We start from the raw sequence: 25,797 nt of genomic DNA, 5'->3' as shown, positions 1-25,797 counted from the left end.
TTTGCTTGTCTTTGAAGTACCATAATTTACATTGATTGTAACACAGCACTTGCAACCCCTGTTTTAAGTCATTGTTTACTGTCAATATAACCGTAAACTGAATATTCTGGCTTAATGCATATACGCTACGAACTTTTTACAAAAACGTTTTCACAAAAAAAAAATCTATAAAATCTTTCATACTTGAAGTATCTAGCTTCCGATTTCCGACTTTTTGTTTGATGGTTGACTGATCAGGATGCTCTATCGATACCTTATTGAAAGCTACTGGCAAGATATTCATCCCTTATGCTCTGTAAATATGTATTGTGAAGATACACCTAACTCTGGTCGACCTATTATTGAAAAAATCGATGAAATCGTGGAAAAATAGTCATGATACCGATAAAAAAGTTAAAACAGGTTGCCTACAAAATAATTTCAAGCAATTTGGGGAAACCTGGTTAAAAAAAAAGATGGATATTTGTGGGCCTTATCCACTAACCCAAAAAAGTTAATGCATCTAGTGTCTATAATCGAATTATGGTTCAAATGGAATGTGTATGTGTGTGTTTGAGGTGGCCTCTGGCCTCTGAGCACTCAGACCTTAGTGGTACATTGTACTCGATTCCGTCATCTAACGGAATATCCCGGATTCGTTTATGTATCGCAGGATTTCCGTTTGTGGATGTGATGCTATCCACTGCAGTTAGAGCACATCAGCACCAAAAATCTGATGTCTAATGCGTTCCGTGGATTCCGCTTTCTCATTACAGTATGGTAACGTATCATCTTGGATAATTCCTATTCTGAAATATGCCCAGCTAGTGAATTATGGCCAGTCAGAATGCCCACAATACTTCTGCAAGTCTTCCTGCTTTTCGACAGAACATATTTCTATGCTTGTTTGGATCTGACAGGAAGAATTTGGTCTATCTAGCAGCATTAAGGCTTCGTCATCTGTCATTATGCGAAGCTTGTCTCCAGTTTTTGATAGCAGCATCAGCCAAAGCTACCGACACCACAATTTTTGGTTCCGCTCCAGGCATGGGGAAAGTTGAATTCTCTTTTGCTAAGGCATCCGAGGTTTCATTTTCTTCTACACCACAATGACAAGGTACCTAGAGTAAATCCCCCGATTTGAATCTTTAAACAGAATTGAATCGGTTTCTACATTTCTGAACGATTTTTGAGGTGATCAAAGTATTATTCAACGCCCTCAATACAGCTTGACTATCGCTACAAATTGCAATTATCCAGGTTGCTGCCCTTAGGATCGCATACACTTCAGCCTGAAAGACCGTTATGCATCGTCCCAAAGGAAAAGCCCACTTCTCGTTTTTATTCTAGAGGTAAACTCCTGCTCCAGAACCATTTTCTGTCTTTGAGTCATCGGTGTAGAAGACGTCAGTATATCCTGACACGCATTCTTCTGGTTTGTCCCAGTTTTCTCTCCGTTTCAAGATAACATCATATCTTCTACCAAACAGATGTATAGGAATCTGAGAATCCGAAGGCATTGCGAAAACTCGATTCAATTCTCCCAATGACTCTTCCAATGCTTTGTACCCCCCACGTCCATTGATTTCCCATAGATCTAATCGAATTAGTCTATGAGTTGCTCTCATTGTAGTGATCTGAATAAACTAATACAAGGGATGCAAAGTGAGTAATGCATTCAGAGCTGTGCCGGATGTGGTGTTCATGGCACCGGTGATAAATAAACACACAGTTCTGTGCAGTGTGACTAGTTTACAGCGAAAACTCTTCTGTTTCACTTTAACTCACCGCACTACGGATGCATAAGCAGCGTAATGATAGCAACATATATCCAAATTACTACCTCATGTCGACGCAAAGGTCCGCCTACACAGCCCATAAGATGTGAGAGTTCGTTTCATCTTTACCTCACCGTGTTTGTTCCAAAAAAGCTTCTTGTCTAGGATAACTCCCAGATATTTCACTTCTTCGGAGAATTGAAGGGTTGTATCCCTTATCTCTGGAAGGCAAAGATCATTCAGTTTCCTCCTTTTTGTAAATAATACACTTGTGGTTTTATTTGGATTTTCGAAATTCCATGCCTGAGAAACCAACTGTCAATCAAATCAACGGCGCGTTGTGCATTTCTACACATCATTTCGAGATCTCGACCAACAGCCAGCACAGCCGCATCATCCGCATAAGCTTGAACGTGTATTGGCAGATTTTGGAGTTCCCATAGTAGTGAGCTGATCAGCATACTCCCCAGAAGTGGTGACAGCACACCTCCTTGAGGGCAGGAATGACGCAGGCACTCATTCACAGCTGAGTCGACTGATATCCGACATCCAGTCACGATAACATATTCCTCTGCCTCCAGCGAGATTTGAACCTAACGACTTGAGCCATCCGGAGACAATTGAAGCAAACAATTGCAAAAAGAAATCTAACATTGATCAACAGGAAAGAGGATTGTGCTTCGTTATCTTCTTCTTCCTTAGACTTCACGTCGGTAGCGAGGTCCACTTGTCTGGAACGGGATCGCCACTGCGATCCGTTGGTTTGGTTGGTCCGGCTGTAGTTGAAAGGTCTATCGTATCAAGCCATGGCTATTTGATCGGACTTTAGGTAGTTTTCCATCAACTTAAGTGTTCAGGCCGATCCTGGCTAGCGAGTATATAGAGCTATGCCGCTAACCTAGCACAACAGCCTTTGCGAGATAGCACGAACTAGATACGGTACATTTTAGATTTGCTCACTGATGCATCGAAAAAGTGCCAGTTCTAGATTACGTTGATACAGCGGATAATTTCATGGTGCAATCTCCTATTTGGCTGGCAATACTAATCCTAGGTATTTGAACCGGCTTTATTACTTTCAGGTTTGACAGTAGACAGAGGTGCATGAGTCAAAGTCAACTTTGTAGTGAGACGTTGAAAAAACGTTCTGTATATTATTATATTATATTTTGGGGATTTTTCTTAAGAAACAAGATCTGTTGAAGGTAACTTATAAAATGTTGCAAATGAGTTCCAAATTCGTCCTTTTCTACCCTTTTTTTTCTTCCACACTAAAAAGGTTATGCGTACTGTACTGTCAGATTATCATTTCTTCTGATTTTTGCAATACCCTTTTGCTAACACACATGCCTATTTTAGCATGTGAAAGTCAGGTGACTCAGTTTTTCAACAAGAAATCCCACTCGACATTTTTTCTCCAACAATTGAATAAAAAAAATATTTAACATAATTCCCGGATGGAAGAAATATTCAAATCTCGACGGCATGTAATATACGACAAACCACTGAATAGAACAACTAGTATGCATTAAAATAGGGTACAATGCGATGTACTTAGTTAATTGATTAATTCATAATTACTGAATGAACAGTCGGAATACCGGAAGCTCGCGCTTGTGTATAAAGGTTTTGTGTTCATCTTATGTAAGAAACTTCAGCTACAAAGCTAACATAACCCTTCATATTTTTCCAAACAACATGACACCTGACACGTACATATTACAGCCACACCTATTATCCTCACCCTAAGCAAACAAACTACCTATTTCCGAATATTGTACATATATATGCACGTATCTAAATTGATCTTATCCATATTTCCGATTTACTTCGTGCACAAAAGCATACATTAAACACATGTACATACATATGTTTAATGTACAAATCTATCTATCTGAATTAGACACTACCTGCAATCTTCATTAGCACGCATATACTATATACCTACATACACATACGTCTATTAGGAGTAATTGATATTCATATACAAATGACATAAGTATAAACTCACGTCGTTTTGGTATTCACGACTTGATATGTTATGATGACGTCATACACATTGTAGAATGCACGAAGTTCACAAAAAATGGCAAAGATTCAACTATTACAACTACTTTTTAGGGATTAGGGATTAGTGGTCCTGAGCATATTGAAAAGCGGAGCAGAGCGAGCTGCAACTCAAATTAGTGCGGGCCGCCAGTAGATGGCGTGGGACATGATTCACTTTATACGATGATGACGTCACACGTGTCTTGCAGTACAATGATTTCACATGGAACCCAGATCACTTATACTGATGCCAAGTTTCGTACTTCTAGAATATAGTAACATGCTATTATAAACTTTATTTGAGTAGATATCGCAATGGGATGTATTTTGAGGACTCGATTTTGTATAGATGCATCACCGATTTTTTTCAAATATGTTCTCAGAGCGAGACCTGTTCCACTTTTTGGGACATACATCTTGAGTCCTCATTCTCCTCCGTTTCATCCAATACCAGAAATAAAATTATTTGCAAAAAGTATTAATTTAACCCTTTCATTTAATACCCCACCTTTTGCATGTATAGGGAGCCCCCCTTAAAGCCAAAACGATGCACGTGTAGCGATTTACATATCACATATTCTCACCAACTTTCGTGACGATAGCTCCAGCCGTTTCGAAATATATCTCATGTGACAGACGACAGACAGACAAACAGACATTGAACCGGTTTCATTAAGGTTTGATTTCACCAAAAGCCTTAAAAATTAAGTAATTAGGAGATTTTTTAGGTTGTGATTACAGTTGCTTTTGATTAGAATACGAAAGATTTGATACTTCCGGTGTTCGTGAAATATCATTATATGGTATACCATCAGTTAAAACTTTTTACGTTTATGGTTAAACTGATAAAAGGTATCTCATTTGCTTCATTTTGTATCTACTACTTACCAACCAATTCTAAAAACAAACCAACCAATTTTTCAAGTCAGCCAAAAAGCCCCGAATGTTAGAACTATATTTTCATGTCTTCCCATTCAAAGATTGATCATTTCTCAACGTTATCCAAGAAAATCAACTAATCAAGGAAAATTATGTCATGTTTTTTCTGCACTGTAGTTTTCCATTTAAACGTACTTTGCGACTAATCGAGCAAAACATCACAATACAAAGGCGACCTATTGAATAGCCAATTAGTGGTTAATTGCAAATATTTATCGTTGAACAAAAAAGAAGACGTCGGCGGAAAGCGGAAATTATATCTAGAACCCTACAATACTTTTACACTAAACTGTTACTCTTTCATTCATTTGTAAAGAAAGAGATAATTTTCACCACATGTTCATCATATTGCATTTTAATAATTTGTTAGGTTTTTTCATTGTGTAATACGTACACGTACGTAATAATTTGGGAACAATTCATTCTGGATGGTTGGAATTCAATTATAACGTTATGCTATTGTTTCCAAATTAAAGAAGACCGAAAATGTACGGAACGGAAGTCAGGAGACGACATTGAGCGCCATCAAATGATTCATTATCGTTTTATGAGCGAATCAGTAGAGTTCACAGGCAGCGCTGTCGTAAAAAGATAAGAAATTTTTTATTTTACGATACTATAATACTCTATGAACGCATGTAAAGATAGCGAGACTACTATTTAACTCTCAACCAGAAATTATGCAAAAATGAAGTGGCTGTTGGGAATAGTATATATTTTTAATATACATAAGAGCTCCGCAGTTCATTGTTTTTCAAAGGCATTAATGCATCTAATTTGCAATTCCAACAAACAGCTTTGGTTTATTATTACAGAATAGTAAAACAACTTGGACTATTTCTTTGTATGAGACGAGATATGAAACGCAAGGCGCCAAGATGAAAACCTAGCATCGCACACTCGTAAAAATGACCACATGAGAATAACCTTGAGGGTGTGGAAATTCTACATCATGCTATCTGAATATATGCACTATGGCTATAAAAATTATGTATATAATTATTATAGACTCAAGAAGTAACATTCCAAAGTCTGTATGAAGTTAACACTCTAAGTACCGATTAATTATATCTGAAATGTAGAGAGGCGACAGATATTTATAGCCACTTAGTTGAGAATGATATTCCGCACATATCCATCCAAAATGTAGTTATGAAATTATGTATATCAAGTCGACAAAGACATTGGTTCTCCTGAATTTCTCCAAGAAAATTTAGTTTTAAATTTTAATCTACTAGGTTAATGTGCAGTGCAGTGTAGCTCAAATTACTTCTTAGATCATTCTATTAGTTCTCAGCGACTTTTGGTAGCCCCTTCTATTGCTTCGAGCTCATCAAGAATCGAATGAGCAGAGAAGTGTACATGAAAAAGGTGCTGAAATGAGTACACGATCACAAACTTTGCAATTTTGAGCGAGGTTGGTCCAAAAATCGATAAAATTGTTGTTATAAATATAAGACAGAGCAAAAAGTAATATATTTCTGGCAAACATCAAAACAGAAGTTTGAGTAAAATCCCGTGGTGTTCACATTATTTTAGTGAACAGAATATTTCGTCATATAAATTTCTCATTAAACTCTCCTTCGGATGGTCAATGCGGAAGTTGTCCACTCTTTCATTGGAAGAAAAACTGGATAACCTGGTAACATATACAGATAGGAGAAAGGGATTCGCATCAGGTGAATGCGAGAGGGATTATCATCTTCATGTCCCCCAACTACTAGTCTATGTTGACAATATTAGCATGATGGAAAGAATAACCCGTTATGTGCAAAATGCCTTCATCCAGATCGAGCTGGCGGCGATCGGCGTGAGATCTTGGGGTACACACTAATGAAGGCAAGATGAAATACATGAAAGCAGCACCAATAACAAAAACAATAACACCAAATCTTACTGTCCAATGGAAAACATTAAAGATAGGAGAATACAACTTTGAAATCGTTGATCTAAGATCGAAAATTACAACCGATAACAACTATGACATCGACATCCGCGCACGGTATTTTAGATAACAAAAACTGTTCCGCTCGAAATGTTTTACCATAGGATCAGTCAAGTCGAAAACTTGGGTTTTTGGCAAGTAATATTCCTTGAGGACTTAACGTTCTTAGCAAGTAAAATTGCGAACTTTTACCCGCGTCCGCGCTTGAATTTCTACGGGAAGACAGTTCCGATTCTGTAGCTCATATAACGGCGAAATATAAAAGCAATACTACGACTGGTCTAGTTATGGATAAAATCCGGTTGAATCGACTGCGGTGAGCAGGTCACCTAAACCGTATGAGTGAGGGTGATCCAGCCCGGAAAATCTAGCAATATTTATGGTAGAAAAAGAAGATGTGGCAGATCCTGCCTCAGATGGAGCGATGGCGTTGACCAGAGCACCAGATAGTCTTTACGAATATCGCCGCTTAGCTGGGATGTCTGGAGTTCCTTACTAGACGGAATACCGGCTGTTGCGATAATTATCATATATCTATGGAACCCTTCGCACAGGGGTACGTTGTTGAGTTATATACATTTGGATGTTTCCTTTTTCCTCTAATTATGGTCATGCGGAGTATAAAATGGGAAGTCTCAATTAGTACCTTTCGAAAATAGCTTCACTTTTGATACCATTGGGAACATAAGAGAATAGTACTTATGCAGTGTTTCAAACGATTAATTATTGTGACTTGTTAGCACTGATGAAGGGAACAAGTGATTCCCGAAATATCGGCTTTTGCAATATCTACACCAACGAAAAAGAAACAAGTTTTTTATTATTTCAAATAAGAGAGTAGGTAATCATGAAGTCTAACAAGTCGGGTTCTCAGGAACTTTTCTTTCGAAAATTTGGCAAAAAAGGAAATGATACTTCTATATAAAATTTAAGCCTTGAGAAGTCCGGCCCATCCCAATATCTAAAGGAATAAACTGAGTAATGACCGCATTTTTGATATTTATCGAGAAACCTCTTCATTCCAGAAACATTAAATTTAAGATACATTTAGTTATTCTCAAAACCGATCACGCTTTTGCCGAATGTGAAGTTATATCTGTATACAAATGTATGGCTGAAATCACTGAAAATATTTCAGGATGAAATGCGACGCTGGCAAATCCAGCAATTTTCACAACTGAAAACTTGTCAACAGCTTGGAATTTCGTCATGCTTTTTTTGTGTTGAAGTTCCAAGTTTGTGAAAAATGAAAAAGTTTAAAAATTTATTTGTGAAAACTGGAAAAATCGGAAATAGGCATCATTTTTAAACATGAGTTCCTACGAGGCACATTGGCGGCTCAAACTGCCCAAACATTATATTACGTAAAAAAAAAGTCAAGCGACGACGGCTTTACGGTTTCTTACCGTCGCTTGACTTTTTTTTTAAAAAAGTTTGGGTGCAAGCCCTAAGCGAGGGGTCCGTGGACCAGAAAAGAAGGAGTAAGTTGCTCCTCAATTGGTCCGGTCCTGCATTAAGTTGATGCGGACTTAGGACCCCCTTCATTCTCAAAACGAATTATATTACGTATTTGGCTCTCTTGTTTCTACCAAATTGACAGTTGGTCATCTCGAAAAGAAAGTCGACAAAGATGAACTAAAGGTCACAGTAGAGTCGGACCCATCTCAAAGTGCGCTCAAATTAGCGTTTGAATTTGGTGATATCAAACCAACAATACTTGATCACAATCAACCATCAACAAATGAGTCCCGCACGAGACCAATGAAAACCAAAGGCAACGGCGCCTTAAGGCTTGCTTAACGTTGCTGTCACGAACATCGGATAGTGACTTGTCACGAGAAATGAATCCTTTACGATAATCGTAAACATTCGATGGAGTGGTTGAATATAGATGAAGCACCGAAACACTCAGGAAAACGCGCTATACACCAGACAAAATTGAAGATGAGTGTTTGGTGGTACAGCGCGGGGATGATCCACTATACATTCTTGAAACGTGGATCATCGATCACAGCGCAGATCTACTGTAACCAATTATGCCAAAGTTGGTCAAAGAATAGATCATGCACACCAAAAGTCACGGTGGCGGAAATGCAGGGATTGGAAGTTTTCCTTCGCTCCCCATATTCAAAAGACCACGCCCCTATAAATTGCAGCCACGGCATATAAAACCAACAAATGTGTGGGGTTGTATGACGATTACAGGCTTTGGAGGAATTCCTAATGCGTACATTGATAATTTGAGTACCGAACTTTCGGCATCTGCAGAAATGCTTCATGTGAATGCTTCGGGCATTGTCTTCCAACAATACAATGATCCTAAACATACTGTCAAATCAACAAAAGAGTGGTTGAAAAATAATGATATTACAATTCTTGAGTGGGCCCTACAGTCTCCAGAACTTAACCCCCCAGAATACCTGCGGAAGCTTCTAAATAGGTCAGTGACTGGAGAAACTTGAAGTGCGGAAGAGTTGTGGGCAAAAGTGCGTCCTACATGACAGGACATTCTAGCAAATGAGTACAATAAACTTGTTGATAATGAAGTTAGAGCTGTACTGGACGCAAAAGCGGAGACAGAAAGCATTGATGGCGAATAGGTTCTCGAATGGCTAAAGCCACAAAGGTGATCATATTGCTTAAAGAAATAAATAAAACTTATGAACCAAAAGCCTTTGACGATTATATTGGTCCAAAGTTTGATGTAAATATTGCTATTATTAAAACAGGTAATTTGTGCTTTCTACTTGGATAGAATGTCAGGTGCTCAATTCTGTTACTATAAAGTGTGCATCTGCGTTTGGACTGCAAGCATACTAGAAGGAAAGCCTCAGTGTTATCATTGCTGAAGTGTTTAGTTTCCGATTTTGTGCTTCTTTAATATGCTACTATAAAGTTCAATCAATTCAATTCAAGTACAATCTGTGGATTACTTTCTAATACAGGTTATAGTGGTTAACTGTTGATATGTATTTCATATTTTTCTTGATGCTGTGCCAGGTGGGTATTAAACCATATGATTTTTAATTAATCCTAACCTTCGAAAAACTCGCGTACAAATTTGTTAGCTGTCGGATTATTAGTTTGTGAAATAGAGGATTTTGAGTGAAACAAATTTTGTTAATTTGAAGAAATTGGATAAAAAGGTAACGGAGGCGAAAGCGTTAGTTTGCAGGAAGCATAACATTTTTCAGGCCGGGGCGTCGCGTAAAGACTGTCATCGCAGACAATATTATCATGATTATCTTGTCATGTTTAAGACCTGCCAAAAATGCTCGCATTATATCAGAAACAAGGTTGAGTTTCATGCTGAAATTTTGAACTTCTGTAGCAAGAACAAAGGAGCATTTTGAACCAACTCGTTACTGGAGATGAAACATGTTTTCTTTATTATTAATCTGAGTCTTAAGAAAACTTCATGTAGTGGCAAATGAAGGAGGCCACCACCCTAGAAGAAGTTCAAGCTACCCCAGTCGTCGGAAAACCCATTGCTACAGTTTGTCGGAATCCACAAGGAATTTTTGATTTGATTTTGGATAATACCGCGCCTGAGCATCCTGTGCATGTTGCGATGGCTCCCGTTTAAAAATTACGTTTTGGAAAACTGAATTACCCTCCATGCAGTCCAAATTTAGCTTCCAGCGATTGTTATTCATTCCCGGAAATGAAAAAAGAGCTTCTAGGAAAGAAATTTTTGAGGGACGATGAAGCGGAAGAGAGGATTTTTGGTTACTCTTCTGGTCGACAGTGCGATCAACTTGCTAAGTTTTAAATTACAAAGTTTGGGTGCTTATTTAACGGAATTTACATAGGATTTCATTTTAATCACCCGGAGATACATATACATAGTAGAATTCTGATAATTCGTGTCGTCAAGGGACTGACGATTTAGTACGAAATATCGGAATGACTAACTATCGGAAGTGCAAAATAAAGAAAATTAGCTAGGGATCGGTAGATTTGTTCGAATTAGCCGAAAATACAGATTATCGATGTACGAGTTATCAGGATTCCACTGTATAATAATTCCTTCGGATTTGGGTGATACCATCCTAAGATCTATTACTTAGCCTTGCTCGTAGTGATTCATTAGACTCTCCGCGATGACTTAAATTAGTCATTGTATTTTCGTATAGTATGAAGATGAAATTAAAATGAAGAAATAAAGTAATTTTGGCGGATAATATATGCATATGTATATGATATTGTTCTACATGAGGTTATAGAACATTCAAGTAGTAAAGATTTTGTTAAGCAGTCAGGGCGACAAAAAATATAGGCCTAGGGTGAAAGCTATGCGGGCCCCTCAATTATCCCTTCACTTTATTAAAATCTCCTTGACAACACTTTGAATCCTTTCTTCTTTCCCTCGTAAGACCTGGCAGTTAGGCTAGATACTATTCTGAAAATTCTTCCATGCAATGTTTTCTTTACGTATCCGAGTTTAACTCATCTGAAGAAGCGGAGAAACGACCGCTAATATAAGCAGGTAAAATGTAACTTACTAAGGTCTATTGGATTTTCCGTGGGAGCGTAGAATTGCATTTTATTTGCTAAATCCGTGGGAACTTCATGCTCTGTAAACTGTCATGTAGGTGGATTGGGAATTACCTTAAGGTAATGACGGCCATAGATGAAAATCACCATCTGTTCGGACCTATCATTCAGGTATATTAAAGATGATAACGCGGATGCTGGGATGTGGGTGCCGTTATAAGTTAATCTCTTCCTTGCTAACATATGTATATTCTGAGGTTTCGGAGTGGAATCAGATGGCCCCATTACCTTTTTGAATGTAGGAAGGCAAAAAGATCTGAAATTTCAAGAAATGTTTATGGATAGATTTTCAATATTCAACTGCTATTAAAGTGAAAAGCATTTCCTAAACGACCTTGATGATAATGCCATGGCCGAAGTTGTTGAACGTCAACCTTTCTCCTAGAACCCTTGGAACAAAAAATTATTAGATTGCTCTGTATTGCACAAATGAGTGAATATGAAATATTAAATGCTCTTGGGTTACTATTAAGTGCTCTTTGGTTAGTAGGAAGGAAAGGTGGACAAGATGCTACTTGGTTAATTTCTTACACATGTTCTACATTTGTTCGAAAAAAAATTATAGTTTTAAGGAATTTAGGAAGTAGAAGAAAGTTTCCTTCATATTAATGAAGACATTGAACTTAATAAATAGTTATCGCTCCGATGCTTGCAGTTCTTCTAAATAAAAATAAAACTATGTAGCTTCTCCTACTACAATATATTTTTATAATTTTTAAATATGTATTTCGAGAGCTACTTACTTGGAGTAAGCTAGGTCGCTTAAGTATTGAGGAAGAGAGTAAGTAGCTGCAGTTGAATCAATCAACTTTGGGACGCTGATTTAAAGTTTTGATCCTAGAGTGGTGGCATTTTATAATTTCCCGGCGATTGGGCTTTTTTTCCCCTAACACCATTTATTTCCAACAGCTGAAACAGTAAATGCTTTTATATTTCCATTTAAAATACTTCGCCAATATAGAGTCTGCCAACAAGGAGCGCTAAGCTATCATGGCGGAAGGTCGCGGTTCAAATCTCACTGGTAGAAAAAGGGATTTGTATTGTAATAATCACAGGCAAGCGTAATTCCGACCACATTGCATCCTATAGTGTACTGTAGTGTAACGTTACGGTCTTGTGCTCTAACACGCGTCAAGGTCCTGACCCAATTGGATAATCACGCCAACGATTATTATTAACAAGGATTTTGTTTTTAAATAGGGTTGAAATCGGTTATTTGAAGTATTCTACCATTCAACCGGTCGTAACGTTCGACAGTGTGGATAAGTAAAGTTGTCGTATTTGGGTTTCTGAAATTCCAAGTTAGCGACCACAAATCACTTGTTTACGTTACTGTCAATGAAATGCCCTATAAAGACATGTATCTAACATACTTACAGCGTATTTTAGGTGATGAGGATGTGACAACGTAGCTACGGGGTGTAACCCAGCACAAGCAACAATCGATTTCTTGAAAATTGAATTTAATGTACATTCAATTTCGCGAAGAGGCCATTCAACCCATCGAGAAGTACTGGATCGAAGACATCGATTCTCATTGTAATGGGTTGAGTAAAAAGCCTTATCTGAATTTAATGCTCCTCCACTCAAGAAGTTTTGAAGAGAGCGGAACAAGTTGAAGTCTTACAACGCAGGGTTAAGCGGGTATGTTGAATGAAGCAGTACATCCCATCCAAACATAAATATTCTTTGACTTTATCGTAGCTCAAAAAGTACCACAGCCTACCAATCCCACCATGACGAAAGCATAACCTTCCTTTTATGAAATTAGGTTTTTGAATACGTTTAAGGCGGATCTTCACATAGGGACAAAGACCGTTTCCGTTGCGAAGCATCCAAAAAAAGGAACTTTTTCATGATGTTTCAGCAATATATTGCAGATGTCAATACGTACCATCAAATGGACTTTTTCAAGTTCATAAAGAATCCAAATAATGAGCTTGTTTACATATCTAAGTTTCTTTAGGTGAAAATTAACACTTTTTGGCCAGCCAACCGGCCATTGAATTGTGCAATGTCTTGGTTCGTTTAACGTAGATTCGACTGGAAAACTGGCATAACTTTGTTGTCATCAGTCTCGGTGAGCCATCCTGATCGAGGAGCATTGTCACTGTAAACTCCATATAATTTTTCACAGGTTTCACTCGGGTTCCGAAAATTCAGTTTGGTCTTCCATTTTCAACTTATTTTGAAATTTCTAAAACTCAATGATACAATCCAACTTTTTCGAAAAATCATTATCATTATCATCACACTTAATGCTGTTCAAGTGGTAAGCCTTCAGCAGCGGGACGGAACAAAGACAAACACAAACATCCATGACAACCGAGATTGGAATCGGTGCAAAGAGGTCGAGAGGATAATGCTCAATCATCTCAGCCACCACACTCGTCCACCTGCAGTTCACACGGTGATGGTATATCATACGTTATTCTGCACCAATCACAAAACCAACTTTACGCTTCAAGTGTAAACAGATAACAACTGTCATTCGTAAATTTCAAACATATGTCAGTAACACAAAATATTTCTGAATTTGTTTCCGCGCAAAGTTTTTTCTTTACTTGAATTTCTTTGCTTCAGCCCAAAGCAAAGGCCGATTGCTTTACATTTTATTTTTTGCTTCAATGTAAAAATGAATGTGGTTGAATTGGTGGTAATGCTTGTATTAGTGACACAATATACTGTGATTGAACGGAAAGGATTATGGTCTATATTTATGCAAAATTTTGAGGCTGTAGGATGAACTTAAGGGGGTCAAAAATAGATTTCTGAAATATAATAATACACTATTATTAACTTAATTTGTACAGACATCGAGATGGAGAGTATTTTAACGCCTAAATACCGTATGCAAGGACTATCACGATTTTTTTGAAATTTTTCGATTAGGTAACTTCTTAGAGTGAGTCTTTGGAATAAGTGACCGCTTTCTAACCCCCAGGCCCCCACTCCCCCATTTTGCCAAAACGAATATCTGTATTGGAAAGTACTAATCGCGATCTTTATTTGGTATCCCACGGCTATATTCGGAAAAAAAGAACGTACACTCCCCTCTTACATGTATAAGGACCGCCCCCCCCCCCGTCTCTACACTTAACCTTGAACAATACCATCCGCTGCATGCTTGGGAACTCACATCTCCAACATTTCTATAAAATCGCATGCCAATAGATATACCGGTTTCTGAAAAAAGTGCGTGCGACAGACAGAGAGTGAACCAATTTTCATAAGTTTTTCTTTTCTACAAAACCTTAAAAATGGATCCAGTGCAGTAACCACAAGCAAAGTAACCATTATAGCCAGAAGACAAGCATACGCTATATTCTTCAAACATTCTCGTTGCCACTTTTTTAGCTTGATGAGTTACGGGTTGTCTGACCAAAGTTTTTCGTGAAAATAAGATTCGGAAATTTCATAGCGATAGCGAGATTTGCACCAAACTTTCCATTTATTCATCTAGTTGGTATCTATCCTCATGGTAAAAGTGGGGATCCATGAGTGAATTTGAGGGAATTTTGTAATTAATATGGAGAATACGATTGAATATTTGAGAACGGGACTATCATATCTAAAAATCGTTCACGTATCAATTTTTGCATTCAGGCAAGATCTATGTACTTTAAATTTAAAACCAAAACAATTATCGAAATTAAAATGTATTGGATAGAACGCCCGAGTCCTGACAACCATACATATACTAATTAGTCAGCAGAATGCGATGACTGACTGACTGGCGATGTCATCCGATGTCGTCTCTAAACTTAACATCCATCTGTACACAGCTCCTTATTAAGGTAGAATATACTTATATTTCTATGCAACAATAAGAAGACAAATTTCAATAATTCTTTTTTCTAACTTGATTAATTTCAAAGAATTGTAGTGATGCACGCATCATTATGCAAATGAAGCAAATTGATTGAGTTGATTATTTCCAGTTACTGAAGTATGACTGGAAACTTATTGTTATCGAAATTCTATAGTAAATATTTAATAAATATTTACATTGCAAAGCTATTCAGCTCCAAGTTTAGCTCCAAATACTGCTCTAGGGTACACAATCTTTACACTTCTCCACTAATTTTTCACTCCCGAAAATACTTCAGCCCGCACAGAAATTATAAAAAAATCGTTTGGTCCATCTGATCACTTTCAATTTCTGAAATAATTCAATTATCCACTCTCTAGGGAGGTGCCACTTTTAAACTCAATGAATGGAGAATTCGTCACATCAACATTTTTATTACCAAAGCAGATGTAATTTATTTTCTCCCGCCTCAGAAGAAATTGCACTTAAGCCGAAAAGATACACACGAAAGTCCGGAAGGCCTAGATGGAAGTTGTTGCAAAATCTCGAAAATTCAATAAAACGGCGATGGGTGTTCGTGAAAAAGATTGAAATTGAATTTTAAAAATAAATATGAGACCCGATACTGTCGTCGTCGACGCGCAACGCGCCTGTCTGCAGAGCTAGCCCGTCGCGTGTATATTTCCGAAGAAAAAAAGATCGCGACTGACTAAATGTGTATGTTTACAATTCTTCACGAGTCGGGACATGTTATTGTTTCATGGGCGAAGAAGCCGGCTGACTTGGTGCCGTAAGGGAGGGTAGGAGATATAGCCAGGGCTCTCATTTAAAAAAAAAAATAAAATTCAGCCACTCTTCAAAAGATAGGATCCCGATACTACGATTACAAACGAAGAGGGAGAAACCCAGAGTCAACCGGTGACTTGAACTGAACTCGTATAACCCCTAAAACACATCAGTATGATATATATAATACATGATTTCATGCCAATTTTTTAAAGTTTTGCATGAGCCAAGCCTTCCCGAAATTGATTCATTGTCTACATATTTATGTCGGTCTTTGCATCTGCCTATCACAATCAGTTCATTCAGAAACGATTGAACCTATTGTCACGAAATTTGATGAAAATATAAAAATTATGAAATGTCATGTCTAAAATGAAAAGAGAGGGGGACACATATGCATGTATGGGGGTTTGTTATTTTTATAAACAGTCATGTAGCTTTTTAAATGGAAGACTTAAATCAATACTTCTTCGAATGAATATTTTCTTTTTTACACTACTGTTGACAAAGAGGTCAAAAAATATAGTCCTTAAATTGTTAATTGCACTTCTACCAAATTACATACATATATCCGAAAGTTTAATTCTATGGAAACTCGAAACTTTACAGAATTTATTCAACCTATGCCGCTAATCCAGCAATACTGGGAACATTGGTTTGAAACAAGTTTCTGAACAAGTGCTCATTTCATACGGAAAAGATAAAGAGGCTTGAACGCCTATCAGATAGTCAACAGCGACTTCTTATAAGTCGATGAGTAGTCGTCTCGTCTCCACCAAATCTGAAACCAAGCATTGAACTTTATCGCACGATATCACGATGCACGATACCTTTCTACTCCAAGATACTCTTGTTCTGTAACGGACCATAAATATTGGAATAATGCTTTTTTTGCTATCTTTCACTTGACTAAAGATACTTTTTCCACTGTGTTCTGCTTTCATATACATAGAACCGTGATCTGCAACAGGTAGAGAACTTATATATCAACAGTAATTACAGGAAATCTCAGGCATTCATTCGACTATGTATATTTACATACATACGTAACAAAAACGTATGTACTTATGTTAATGAAATTGATGCATTAACCGTTGAATTGGAAGTAGAATAAGAACATCATTTACAATGAATGAACAACGTGTTGCATAAGTGCCCTCGACTCCTCCGCATGCATAATACATAGTCATGTCTGCTTACAAGCGATGTGACATATTCTTCCGGTACTCCAACTTACATATATCGATTTTATCTTATCACATCGATGGTTACTGTGGGGTCAATGATTCAGTGGCAAACAGATAAACTTGATGTATTACTTTTGGATGAAACCGTGTTTAGAGGAAGTTGTGGTTTGAAATTGTAGATATAATAATGATTACTTAACATGTTGGTTGTGTGCTGATTTTCTCTAATTGTAATTAGATATGATGCCACGGTGGTCTAAGAGACATCCTAGGGTTGATTTTGCGAAATACGAAAAGTGGTGGGTGGAGACCTATCAAAGCAACAGAGTAGCCTGTATATTACTAAAATTAAACATATGTATGTATTTGAAGCGCAAAGTCTTACGCAAAGTTTTGAGAAGCTAATAGTTCGCTTTGCTTAACAATTCCTACATAATATACCCCACGTTGGGCGCCGAAATTAATTGTCTCTGTTTAATTTAGTTTCTGCCCAATTTAGGCAGTTCGCTCATTACAATTAGAAATCATATTATATTTACCAACAAATAGAAAGAGCCAGCTAATACCTGCTTATCAGTTACAGTCATGCTACTTATTCTTTTTGAGCTAGTATATATCAGAAGATCTCAAAAAAATCTTCTAGAGTTGACTTTCATCAACCATTAGGACCTATTAGCAACAGAAATGACGAAGTGGCATCATACAAGTCCGACAGCATATAAGTGCAACGCCGTAGAAATAACATCAGCACACGATTGCACACCAATTTTTGCCGCTACTGTTCTCACATCATTATTAAATAAAGGTATAAACTTTTCTCGGTGGCTCAGACGTGCAACTACCCTTTTTCTACATTTCCTTAAGTGGTCATCCCGTGTGCCGGATCTGCGAACTCGAATTTTTTTTGGCATCAATTGTATCTAGATATAGTGTAGAATGGGTAAAGTAATTTTGTGAAATTCGGAGTCGTTCGGAAATTATAGTGTTAAACAAGTGATAAGTCACGTGCCACATTTATGTCGATCGCCGTAATAAAGCTCGTATCGGTATCGTACCGAATGACGTTCAAATGACTTCGCTAAAAGGACAACAATTGAAGCCAAGGCCGTACATATGTATCTTTAAGAAACCTAAGGTTTATGGACTAGGTGTAGCATATTAATGGTCAGTTAAGGTTTGAGGGCTAAAAATCGCATTCTACTTTTTAAATGCATTTTTCTCGAAACCGCATGTTGAAAATCGGCTGCCACCACAGCCCAAAATCTATCCAACGAAATTCTTTGAAATTTTTACTCAAAACATATTTCCACGGTCCGCAAACTAGGATAATTGCGATTCATTCAGTAGTTTTTTTTATTCATCGAAAAAGCCGTAAAAAAACGCCAAAATTACAAAATTCAAAAAAAAAAGTTTAACACAGCACCAAAAATTTAGTTTTTAATATTTTTTAATAATCTTAGTTTGCGGACTGTAGTTAAGTCTGTACGTTAAAATGCCGTTTACTTTTTTCTCTAAGATGATCGCAGCGCCATCTAGCGTGGCAGCAGAAAAACACCTTTTTTGGAGATGGGTCTATAAATTGCTCTGTATTTCAATAACGAACTATGTGATCGGGCTGGAAAAATTACTATGCACACTCAAGATATTAATAAATCTATGGAGAAAAATTCGCATTTGCATCTTTCTCCAGCTCTTCACAAAAAATTTCTAGAAAAAGCCAAAAAACGGCCTTCACACGGGATGACTCCCTTAAAAGAAGACTATATTGTTGAAACTTTGAAACAAGCAATGGGAAATTTACTTTATTCCGTCAAGTTGAAGTTCAATGTTAACATGTGTATCATATATGTAACACCAGATCTATCATATTACACAATCACAATTATATTATTGGAAGAACTACTTATCCTTTCAATTAGGCAGACTAAAACAAAATTGAGAGCAAGTTTCTTGCGCAAAACGCACTCTGGGTGGCATTTATATGAAAGTAAACATCTCGGAGTAGAAAGCAAATCCTAAAACTATGTTTTTTCAGCAATGAGAACCGACCAGTACTCCACAAAGAGGAAGTAGCAAAGAATAGACTGCTGGTTCGAAATATGCAACTTGGCTAAAGTAGCAATCCACACACATTTTACCCTACGCGTTATTAATCATTTTGGTGGACAAAGCGGCGAATCCTGCCTTCCCTTTGTCTTCTCTCTCGAACATTAGTCATATGTAGTCAAGCGGGCCTATTTGGCATTTGCATTCGAGCAATCAGAAAGCCGTGTCGAAATATAGAAGACAAAATCAGAAAAATCTTCGCAAGGGAAACTAATGCCTTATTTTCATTAATGACTGAAATCACTTCTATGATGCAATCTAACAAAACTCTCAAAGATCGTTTTTGAAAAAAAATTGTGTTTCTGAAATTATCAACATTTTAAATTTCAACTAAATTCAAACAGACTGAAAAGCCCGCCCATGTTGTATGACGTGACAACTCGAGTCAAGAAACTAGCCCGGCAACTGGCAGTTATTCATAAAATATAAAACTGTCAATATTAATTCCCCGCGTGAAATGCTAAGGAGAACGATAAATATTGTTTCGTGCCTTGCTGCACAAATAACTCCATAAAATGCTACAGAAAGCTTTTATGGCTTCTCTGGAAGGAGATTTTCGGAAGAAGTGGATCGCAATCGTCCGACGGAATCCCGTTTCTTTGGAGTCAGGTTTAAATTGGGAGGATCATTTCAATGTGAGTTAATATTTTTTAAACTTTAATTCCAATTTTAATTGATAATATATAATTGTGGTAGAATTTGGTGCCACTATTATTCAAATTCAAATCAAGTCACAAGGAAGAAGATACCGCAGAATATTCAACGTGCCTAAAGTTCAGTGCAAATCCATTTTTTTGCGTCCTGTAAATATTTTAGAAATGTACGTTTTATTGCCATTCAGGTAAAAACCTCAGACTTTGCTATATAGCTTTTTACTATTACTGTCGAAACGCAAAGTAACTTGAAAAATGGTCCATTTACACAGCAATTTCCCACTTTCCTGTTAAAAACTGATTGATTACTTGAAAAGTAACAAGTAACAAACACTAAACCGGAGGCTTTCACACAGATAAGATTCAAACTGCTTGCTCAATGACGTCACCGCGTTTCCTTTTCCGCCTTTTGTGAATTCAATTTTTAAATATGGTATTTGGCAGGTGAAACTACTATTTCGGCGTAAAAAAACATATAATCATTTTTTAAGGTGGGGAGTCTATTCATAAAAAAGTGAAACATGATCAACGTCTTCATATGAGATCTCTTGTGGGAATTTCAGCCTAATAGTAGAGAATATTCAACTTTTAACCTGTAAAAAATATTGAGTTACCTAAGTTGAACACATACTTCCTTTGATTTCTAGGTGATGACGGAGCTAATTATGAGTTTTAGGAACAGCTTGGTGTCCAGAGCAATCCCAACACATCATTTTGGATTCTCCTGGGCAGAGCAGGATCTATATATGTGGTTAACTCTACACAATGTGTTTCTAAGGCCTCTGCACAGCATAAATCGCAATGAAGTTTCTGACTCAGAACATTGTTGTTGTGGGTGTTTATCTTCTGTTTGTCTTTTCTCCAAATTCATGGTTATTATTTGATGAGAAAGCAAGCAGATGTTATCAGCATAGTCAAAATGTTTCAGGAAAATGTCATATTCCATTGAACGTTTTCTTCCCTGAACGGAAAACTTGGAAGACTCCACTTTGAACCTCAAGTTTCTAAGATTTTACCTCGATGCACCATGTGACATTTTACTCTTTCATGTGTCGCTCTGATAATAGCTGTTGGTTTTGCGGGGTGCCCCTCCTATGCAGAATACATTATAAATACCCTCTAGAAAACTTTCTCAAAGTCGATGAAAATCAAGTGAATCAGAGATTTGAACGACGCGCAATGTTCTCAAGGATGTTGATGTGGTCAGTACAAGAGGATCCAGCGCGGAAACCAGCCTGCTCTCTGTCGATTTTAAATACGTTCGAGAATGATTAAACTATTATCTTTGCGACGTGAAAAGGCACAAAAATACCCGTCCAATAGATTCCCCGCCTTCACTAATGACGAAAATCATTTTCATAGTGAAATCTTAAAAAAACTGTCAAACTGCTGATTATCAGCACTTCAAATTTCAACCGAATTCAAGCGCCCTGAAAACCCTGCGCCATTGGGCGTGGTGTCACAAGTCAAGTCAAGAAACTTCAGTAGGCCGGCAACTGGTAGTTGCTCATCAAAATATCAAAGTGTCAAAGTTAATTTCGGTCGTGAAATGTCAAGAAGTTAGTAAGAAATATTTCTTCGTGCACAATAATTCCACAAAAGACTCCACCGAAAGCTTTTTAGCTTTTTAGGAATCCCAAGAGAACGGATTGGGAATCCTACACAATGCACCTGAGCAACAACATTGCCCACCTTCAAGGGAGCGGTGACATCAGGAGCGAATTAGAATTAGAAACGGTGGTGGAAGACCTCAACACAATCGTCATTGACGCATATGAGGCCAGCTGTCCGGCCAAGACAGTCAAGTCATCAAGGGATGTACCATGGTGGAACAGAAACTTAGCCAGAATGAGAACGGAGGTACGAAAACTCTTTAACCGGGCAAAACGAACCGGGGACTGGCGGAGGTATAAAAATGCACTGACTGCGTATAGCAACGCCATCAGGGAAGCGAAACGGAACAGCTTTAGGGAATTCTGTGAAGGGATTGAACAGATCACTGAAGCAACCAGGCTGTACAAGGCTGTAGCCAAAGACGGGAGAATATCCTCTGTCTGCTTGAAAAAGGAAGATGGGACATTCACCGAGAATGAGGAGGACAGGGTACACCTGCTTCTCAGAACTCATTTCCCGGGGTCCTACCCCTCGGCGGCAGGCGACAATAATCTGCCTGACACCCCAACAACGAATAAAAGGGGAAGGAAAGAGAGGTGGAAACTAGCAAAAGAGGTATGCTCAGAAGCTAGGCTAAGATGGGCAGTGGGAACCTTTCAACCAATGAAATCTCCCGGAGCAGATGGCATTTTCCCTGCACTTATCCAGAGGGGCCTAGGAATTATCCTAGAGTCTCTTCTGAGGGTGGTAAGGGGGAGCATAGCACTGGGTTACATACCAAGGGCATGGAGACGGGCAAAAGTGGTCTTTATTCCGAAGGCGGGTAAAAAGGATCCTTTTCACCCTAAATCTTTCAGACCAATCTGCCTAACATCGTTCGTACTCAAAACGGTGGAGAAGGTCATAGACAACTATATTAGAACTAACGTTCTAAAGCGTAATCCCTTACATCACTGTCAACACGCTTACCGGGCAGGAAGGTCAACTGAAACTGCTCTGTATCAGCTGACAGAGGTACTACGGGACGCCATTGAAACAAAAGAAATTGCACTGTGCGCGTTTTTGGATATCGAGGGAGCATTCGATAACACATCGCACACAGAGATACAGGATGCCCTGAGCCGCAAAGGAGTGGGAAACACCCTGGCACTCTGGATGGGCAAAATGCTAGAAAGCAGACAAATAGAGGTACAAACAGGTACAAATTCTATTATCATGAACACCACTCAAGGCTGTCCACAGGGCGGAGTACTATCGCCGCTGATGTGGAGTATGGTAGTGGATGAACTCCTGGACGTGTTAACTAATACTGGAATACAAGTCCAGGGCTACGCGGACGACATTGTTCTAATCTGTAGGGGCAAATATGAAGATACCCTATGTGATAGAATCCAAACTGGATTAAGGGTTACTAGTGCCTGGTGCTGGAAGGTGGGATTGCGGATCAACCCAACCAAAACCACCATAGTACCATTCACTAGGAGGCGTAAGCTGGATCACCTGAAAGCCATAACATTAGATGATATGGAGGTGAAACGAGAAACAGAGGTCAAATACTTGGGAATCACGCTAGACCAAAAATTACTCTGGAAGACACATGTCGGAAACACTTGTCGGAAAGCCACGAGGGCTCTGATGACTTGCAGATCCATAGCAGGAAAAAAATGGAGTTGTAGCCCGAAGATACTACTTTGGATATATACTGCAATAGTAAGACCAATGATTACCTATGGAGCGGTAATCTGGGCAGAAAGAACCCAACTCAGCACACAAGCCAGGGAATTACATAAGCTCCAAAGGCTGGCTTGCGTGTGTATCAGTGGGGCAATGAGGACATGCCCAACGGCATCCCTGGAGGTCCTTCTGGGATTAACCCCTCTCCATCTGCACATACAGATGCAGGCAAGGAGATCAATATTCAGGATGGCCGGTAGCATGAGTGAGGCGGGGAGCTGCCTAAATCGAAGGAAGATTGATATCCTTTCTAGGCGGTATCCCGAATTACTGATACCGAGGGACAACATGACAACGAGGTTTCACTTCGATAAGAAGTTTGAAACACGTTGGAGTAACAAGACAAACTGGGAAAGCGTGGCTGTGACATACGGCTTAAACCAGCAACTGATTACTTGGTACACTGACGGATCCCTCACAGCAGAGGGAGCGGGTGCCGGTGTCATTGGTCCAAGGAAAATGTACTTTGAGCCAATGGGCAGGTACACTAGCATATTCCAGGCGGAAATTTACGCCATAGACAAATGTGCCTCCTTTAATCTGCAAAGGAACTACAGGGGGCAGAACATAGCTATTCTCACCGATAGCCAAGCAGCGATCAAGGCACTTAGGTCCAACCAGGTGAACTCTAAACTGGTATGGGAATGCCTTGAGAGACTGAATACACTCGGCTCGTCCAACAAGGTCTGGATACTTTGGGTTCCAGGCCATGCTGGGCTGGAAGGCAATGAGGCAGCGGATGAACTAGCCAAGAAGGGAGCAGGGATGCCTTTATACGGGCCAGAACCCTTCTGTGGAATCGGAAACGGTTTCATGGCTATGAATCTAAGAAACGAAGAAAAACGGTTGAGGGAACTATATTGGGCGGACCTACCAGGGATGGAGCAGTCCAGGGTGCTTATTGGGGGATACGAACCCATGCGCACAAAGGATTGCTTAAACCTCACCAAAAAGAACCTCCGAATCATAGTGGGAATTCTCACTGGTCATTGTCGGCTGAACTACCACCTAGGGAAGCTAGGGATATCTACGGACACTGCCTGCAGGTTCTGTGAGGAGGAGGACGAAACCTCTATGCACGTCCTGGGACAGTGTCCAGCACTTGTGCAAAGTAGGTCGATACATCTGGGAGAACACTTAATACCAGATGCAAAGCTGAAACTTCTGGAAGTGGGGAACATACTAAAGTTCCTAACGGTTACTGGCCTGCTTGAGATACTATGATCAACAGGTACACTATAACCAGTAAAAGGGGCACAATAGTTCTTCAAGGACGCGGTGCGACTTTCCCTTAACAAAATAATAATAAATAATAATAAGCTGTCCCAAAAGGAAATGTTCGTTAAAAATGGATCGTCATTGCCCGTAGAAATCCAGTTTCTTGCAGGATTATACTGGTGCGAGGATCATTTCAATGTGTGTTAACATTTTATAAAGTTGAACTCCAATCTTAATTAATAATATACGACCGCGTTAGAATTTTGTTCTTTGCTATTTATTCTTCATGTTTCAGTTGAAGAAAGATTTTGAGAATTATATGCAGTTCTTGTTAAATCTCACTTCCAAATTCTCAGAACGGCTTATCCTGTGGAAAATTCCTTCTGTAACCATTTCCCTCTTTTCTGCTAAAAACGGATGGATCACTTCAAAAGTTAGAGGTAACAAACACTAAACTGTATGCTCTCACGTAGGTGACATTCAAACTACTCGCCCAGTGATGTCACATGAAGTTTCAGCCAATCTCCATATTCTCTCACCCGCCTCGTGAAAATTCGACTTTTAAACCGTTATAATTAATAAATGAGCGTTCGGAACTGTTTTTGTTTTTTTTTTGTCAACGGATATGTTAATTAGACAGGTGAAACTACTATTTCGGCCTAAAATCATATGTTTCCTAACGCGGGGAGTCCATTGTCGCATTCAACGCGGGAGTCTTCTTTTGAATTATGAACCAGTATTCCCTTCTTCACTTACTGGGAAAGGTTTTAGATTGCCATGATTTTCGTAAGCAGAGGCTCTATCCATCGAATGTTATTAGCTTGAAAATCGTGGAGAAATGCTTTTGCTACCTCTTTAGATGCTCGTCATCATGAGTAACGCGTTTGTCAAGACCAATCGAAAGGCTTACAATCTGCGAGCTATTTCATGGTACGGTATACATTAGCAAAATCATTTTTATTTGTGTCAACTGCCACCACCCTAAACAATACCATGATGGACTTCCTTTGGTCCCGGCGTGTGCTACGCTACACGTCTCGCGACTTTTCTCCGCCCGCGGCGATCAACAGAGCTCTCAGCCACGATCAATTTTTTCGTTTCCTCAGTCAGTCACTCGTTGAGACGTCCCTTTGGGATAATGCCCAAACTTCATTCGCCCTAGATTTAAGGACACTTTTGATAGGATAAAGTGCTCATCAACCTTCTCGGGCGAGTTATTTAAAATCCCTGTTGTCTATGCAGCACTGCTTAGCGATTTGCCATATTGAGAAGATATACTGAATTTAGAAGGCTGACACTGCGCCCCTGCGAGCAGATGAAGTAGCGTCACGTAAGCAAAGGTAAGAGACCAACAGATGTTAATTCCTTTCGAGATCGTACTCAGCACCTCCCTTGTTACTCACATTCCGAAAACAGCTCTTAAATCTACTTCTGCTCCTAA

At 38.7% G+C, this 25,797-nt stretch overlaps 2 protein-coding genes across 2 annotated transcripts in view; one reads left to right on the top strand and one right to left on the bottom strand.

The window, feature by feature from the left end:
- LOC119658385 overlaps window positions 1-15,750 on the bottom strand; it is a 61,116-nt gene extending 45,366 nt beyond the window's left edge. The window contains exon 1 of the mRNA XM_038065751.1: window positions 15,256-15,750. The gene's annotated coding sequence lies outside the window, so the exon portion shown is untranslated. The remainder of the gene's footprint in view (window positions 1-15,255) is intronic.
- The window catches only part of LOC119658384 (E3 ubiquitin-protein ligase highwire), a 171,442-nt gene that overhangs the window by 107,707 nt on the left and 37,938 nt on the right, over window positions 1-25,797 (top strand). The gene's annotated exons all lie outside the window — the stretch shown is intronic.

This window comes from Hermetia illucens, chromosome 5, assembly GCF_905115235.1.
Source record: "Hermetia illucens chromosome 5, iHerIll2.2.curated.20191125, whole genome shotgun sequence".
Taxonomy (NCBI): Eukaryota; Metazoa; Arthropoda; class Insecta; order Diptera; family Stratiomyidae; genus Hermetia; species Hermetia illucens.
Note: the sequence above shows the minus strand (reverse complement) of the source record. Positions and strands in the feature narration are given on the sequence as shown.